Here is a 6,000-nt window from a genome sequence, read left to right as displayed (position 1 = left end):
TAAACACGCGCTTAAAAAAATCCGAGGGGAGAGAGACGTGCAGACTCCAAATATACAGGAGGCGTCAGAGTCGGGATCGAACCCACGACTTCCTGCATAACAGGCGAGGTAGTTGACATCTCGCCACCGCGGTGCCCCGAACGGGAAAGGGGAGAGGTGTTACAGTCACTGATGGCTGGGCTGAAACTTTAAATTCAGCACACAATACAACCTGACTCAATGACTTAAGACACTGGTGGCTGAATCCCAGACTAACACTCAGAATATCTGTGATGCTTGATGCATCGTAGATTTAATATCTACTGGTAAAGTCTGCGTTTAAACCACATACTGTGTTGCTTTGCATTCTTTAGTTGTAGAGTGTTTTCATGCAATTTGTCTATGTTATTGCTACAGCTTCCCGCGGGAAATAAACCATAACCGTGAAGGATGGCTCTTGTGGCGATACACAGATGATCCTGCTATGCCAGTTAAATTGTTACTCGTGCGAATATAGAAACACTGTTGCATATAATGCAGTGTACACTACCAGAAACCCATATTCAATGCACGTACGTACACAAATGACAAATGGAATCGGACAGTGGGCTGGACGTCTTATAGGATGACTCAGCCTAAAACGAGTATCTGGTGCAGAAGAGGATGACAGCGTGAGTGATAGTGGCGACAATACTCCCGATTTGCATGCTGTTCTGATAATAATAGGTGCTCGCTAACAGCGATCCTCGAAGGTTTATAATGCCATAAGAAGGACGATTTTACTTATGTGCAATGATACTAGAAAACATGTCAAATCTACTGCCGAATTACAGCTTTTCTACACCATCGCAGTTATAGGGGGTTGTTTGACCATACTTCACCAGGCTGGTTCGTACATGTTAGTGAACAGTGGGCCCAGGACCTGTGCAGATCTCAATTGCCACTGACCGGAAATGAAACCTGTCTACCAGGTTCATTGCCCAGTGAGTAAATGACGATGCTACAACTCACCAACCCAACATAAATACCTCACTGCATTATTATTTTACATAAAAGCAATTTGCGGTGTCCAACACTGCAGGAATTATACTACTTCGTAGTTGCATTGACAACTAAAATGTTAAATACAATGCAGAAAGGCGAGACGCAGCCCTGCTATTTTTTGCTAATGGCGCTGCTGACGGAAGGGGCCCCCGTATCGTAGGAACTCTGAGAAAGAATCTCGATTACATTTTGGCCTACTATTTCACACTGACCAGACGTCTTGGGAAGAGGTGGGGGAGGGTATCCCCCAGACTCGATCCCACCACACGCGACCTGCCAACCGACCGTGGTGTCGCCCGTCTCCACCGCTGGGTGGACGGGGGCAGATGGGACGAGAGTCGTGTGGATGAGTCGTCGCCATGAGTGAGCGAAATTGCCAGGAGCGGTGACCGTGATAGCAGCGTGGGATGAGTCGGGAGAGCTGTAGTGTTAACTACTTTACACGATGTAACACAATTTTTCTTCCTGGGTAATAAGTGGTATTTCTTTATTGCTTATGCCTCAAAAGTTTAGAAAATGGCTATTATTCCCCATAAACTCTGCTTTTGTGACCAGGCTTTTACGTTAAGGAATCATACACATGCACACGTTTTCTCATTGAAAATAGGTACATTTAAAAATATAAATGTCCTGGTCAGAAAAGCTAAGTTTGTGGGGAACAATAGCCGTTTTCGGTACTTTTGAGGCATAAGCAATTAGGAAGTAACACTTCCTACCCAGGACTATTTTTTGTTCCACAGTGTTATCAGTGGTGTAGTAACTACATTATCAGTGGTGTGGTGACTACATTATCAGTAGTGTAGTAAGTACATTATCAGTGGCATAGTACCTACATTATCAGTGTCGCAGTGACTACATTATCAGTGGTGTAGTAACTACATTATCAGTGGTGTAGTGACTACATTGTTAGTGGTGTAGTAACTACATTATCAGTGGTGTAGTAACTACATTATCAGTGGCGTAGTAACTACATTAGCAGTGTCGCAGTGACTACATTATCAGTGGTGTAGTAACTACATTATCAGTGGTGTAGTAACTACATTATCAGTGGCGTAGTAACTACATTATCAGTGTCGCAGTGACTACATTATCAGTGGTGTAGTAACTACATTGTCAGTGGTGTAGTAACTACATTATCAGTGGTGCAGTGACTACATTATCAGTGGTGTAGTAACTACATTATCAGTGGCAAAGTGACTACATTATCAGTGGTGAAGTAACTACATTATCAGTGGCGTAGTAGCTGCATTATCAGTGGTGTAGTAACTACATTATCAGTGGTGTAGCAACTACATTAGCAGTGGCGTAGTGACTACATTATCAGTGGTGTAGTAACTACATTATCAGTGGTGTAGTAACTACATTATCAGTGGCGTAGTGCCTACATTATCAGTGGTGTAGTAACTACATTATTAGTGGTGTAGTAACTACATTACCAGTGGCGTAGTGACTACATTATCAGTGGTGTAGTACGTACATTATCAGTGGCGTAGTAACTACATTATCAGTGGTGTAGTGACTACATTATCAGTGGCGTAGTAGCTACATTATCAGTGGCGTAGTAGCTACATTATCAGTGGTGTAGTAACTACATTATCAGTGGCATAGTAACTACATTATAAGTGGCGTATTGACTACATTTTCAGTGACGTAGTGACCACATTATCAGTGGTGTAGTAATTACATTGTCACTGGTGTACTAACTACATTATCAGTGACGTAGTAACTGCATTATCAGTGGCGTAGTAACTACATTATCAGTGGTGTAGTGACTACATTATCAGTGGTGTAGTAACTACATTATCAGTGGCATAGTAACTACATTATCAGTGGTGTAGTAACTACATTATCAGTGGGGTAGTGACTACATTATCAGTGGTGTAGTGACTACATTTTCAGTGGTGTAGTAACTACATTATCAGTGGCGTAGTGACTACATTAACAGTGGTGTAGTGACTACATTATCAGTGGTGTAGTGACTACATTATCAGTGGTGTAGTGAGTACATTATCAGTAGTGTACTAACTACATTATCAGTGGCGTAGTAACCACATAATCAGTGGTGTAGTAACTACATTATCAGTGGTGTAGTAACTACATTATCAGTGGCGTAATAACTGCATTATCAGTGGTGTTGTGACTACATTATCAGCGTCGCAGTGACTACATTATCAGTGACGTAGTGACTACATTGTCAGTGGTGTAGTAACTACATTATCAGTGGCGTAGTGACTACATTGTCAGTGGCGTAGTAACTACATTATCAGTGGTGTAATAACTACATTATCAGTGGCGTAGTAACTACATTATCAGTGGTGTAGTGACTACATTATCAGTGGTGTAGTGACTACATTACCAGTGGCATAGTAATTACATTATCAGTGGTGTAGTGACTACATTATCAGTGATGTACTGACTACATTATCAGTGGTGTAGTGACTACATTATCAATGGTGTAGTGACTACATTATCAGTGGTGTAGTAACTACATTATCAGTGGTGTAGTGACTACATTATCAGTGGTGTAGTAACTGCATTATCAGTAGAGTGGTGACTAGATTATCAGTGGCGTAGTAACTACATTATCAGTGGGGTAGTGACTACATTATCAGTGGTGTAGTAACTGCATTATCAGTGGAGTGGTGACTACATTATCAGTGGGGTAGTGACTACATTATCAGTGTCGCAGTGACTACATCATCAGTGGTGTAGTAACTACATTATCAGTGGTGTAATAACTACATTATCAGTGGTGTAGTGACTACATTATCAGTGTCATAGTGACTACATTATCAGTGGGGTAGTGACTACATTATCAGTGGTGTAGTGACTACATTATCAGTGATGTACTGACTACATTATCAGTGGTGTTGTCACTACATTATCAGTAGTGTAGTAACTACCTTATCAGTGGTGTAGTAACTACATTGTCAGTGGCGTAGTAACTACATTATCAGTGGTGTAGTAACTGCATTATCGGTGATGTAGTAACTACATTATCAGTGGTGTAGCGACTACATTATCAGTGATGTACTGACTACATTATCAGTAGTGTAGTAAGTACATTATCAGTGGTGTAGTAACTACATTATTAGTGGTGTAGTAACTACATTATCAGTGGTGTAGTAACTACATTATCAGTGGCGTAGTAACTACATTATCAGTGGCGTATTGACTACATTTTCAGTGACGTAGTGACCACATTATCAGTGGTGTAGTAACTGCATTATCAGTTCTGTACTAACTACATTATCAGTGACGTAGTAACTGCATTATTAGTGGCGTAGTAACTACATTATCAGTGGTGTAGTGACTACATTATCAGTGGTGTAGTAACTACATTATTAGTGGCATAGTAACTACATTATCAGTGGTGTAGTGACTACATTATCAGTGGCGTAGTGACTATATTATCAGTGCCATAGTAACTACATTATCAGTGAGGCAGTAACTACATTATCAGTGGTGTAGTGACTACATTATCAGTGGTGTCGTAACTACATTATCAATGGCGTAGTAACTACATTATCAGTTGTGTAGTAACTACATTATCAGTGTCGCAATGACTACAATATCAGTGGTTTAGTGACTGCATTTCCAGTGGTGTAGTAACTACATTATCAGTGGTGTAGTGGCTACATTATCAGAGGTGTAGTAACTACATTATCAATGGTGTTGTGACTACATTATGAGTGATGTAGTAACTACATTATCAGTGGTGTAGTAACTACATTATCAGTGGCGTAGTAACTACATTATCAGTGGCGTAGTGACTACATTAACAGTGGTGTAGTAACTACATTATCAGTGGTGTAGTAACTACATTATCAGTGGTGTAATAACTACATTAATCAGTGGAGTAGTGACTACAGTATCAGTGTCACAGTGACTACATTATGAGTGGGGTAGTGACTACATTATCAGTGGTGTAGTGACTACATTATCAGTGATGTACTGACTACATTATCAGTGGTGTAGTCACTACATTATCAGTAGTGTAGTAACTACCTTATCAGTGGTGTAGTAACTACATTATCAGTGGCGTAGTAACTACATTATCAGTGGTGTAGTAACTACATTATCAGTGCTGTACTAACTACATTATCAGTGACGTAGTAACTGCATTATTAATGGCGTAGTAACTACATTTTCAGTGGTGTAGTGACTACATTATCAGTGGTGTAGTAACAACATTATCAGTGGCATAGTAACTGCATTATCAGTGGTGTAGTGACTACATTATCAGTCGCGTAGTGACTACATTATCAGTGGCATAGTAACTACATTATCAGTGATGTAGTAACTACATTATCAGTGGTGTAGTGACTACATTATCAGTGGTGTCGTAACTACATTATCAATGGCGTAGTAACTACATTATCAGTGGTGTAGTAACTACATTATCAGTGGTGTAGTAACTACATTATCAGTTTCGCAGTGACTACAATATCAGTCGTGTAGTGACTACATTTCCAGTGGCGTAGTAACTACATTATCAGTGGTGTAGTGACTACATTATCAGTGGCGTAGTAACTACATTTTCAGTGGTGTAGTAACTACATTATCAGTGGCATAGTAACTACATTATCAGTGGCGTAGTGACTACATTATCAAAAATGCAATGAATATTTCAGAAACGGAGTCCTACGTGAAAACATTTTCATTTAAAAAAATTTTGACCACGTTTTAAGTAAGGATATTGTTCCTTGTACACTGTCGTTGAAAACAAATCTCATGGTGGTTGTCAAGGGGGCCCCACCTCGTAGCCTTGGCCATGGGGGGAGGGGGGGTGAAATGGCAGGGCACCGCCTTCCTCCACGCCAGCCACGCTACCGAAGGAGATACTTCCCACTGACTCTGATAAGTCACAAGCCTGCGTCCTGCGTGTCCACAGCGTTCAGCCCAGACACGTGCCACCCTCCGTTCACAATTTACGCGTGTTTTATTGTTGTTGTTGCTGCTGCTGCTGTTGTTGTT

This window comes from Petromyzon marinus, chromosome 36 (genome assembly GCF_048934315.1).
Source record: "Petromyzon marinus isolate PM22_M1 ecotype Great Lakes invasive population chromosome 36, UKy_Petmar_22M1.pri1.0, whole genome shotgun sequence".
NCBI classification, from domain to species: domain Eukaryota; kingdom Metazoa; phylum Chordata; class Hyperoartia; order Petromyzontiformes; family Petromyzontidae; genus Petromyzon; species Petromyzon marinus.
Note: the sequence above shows the minus strand (reverse complement) of the source record.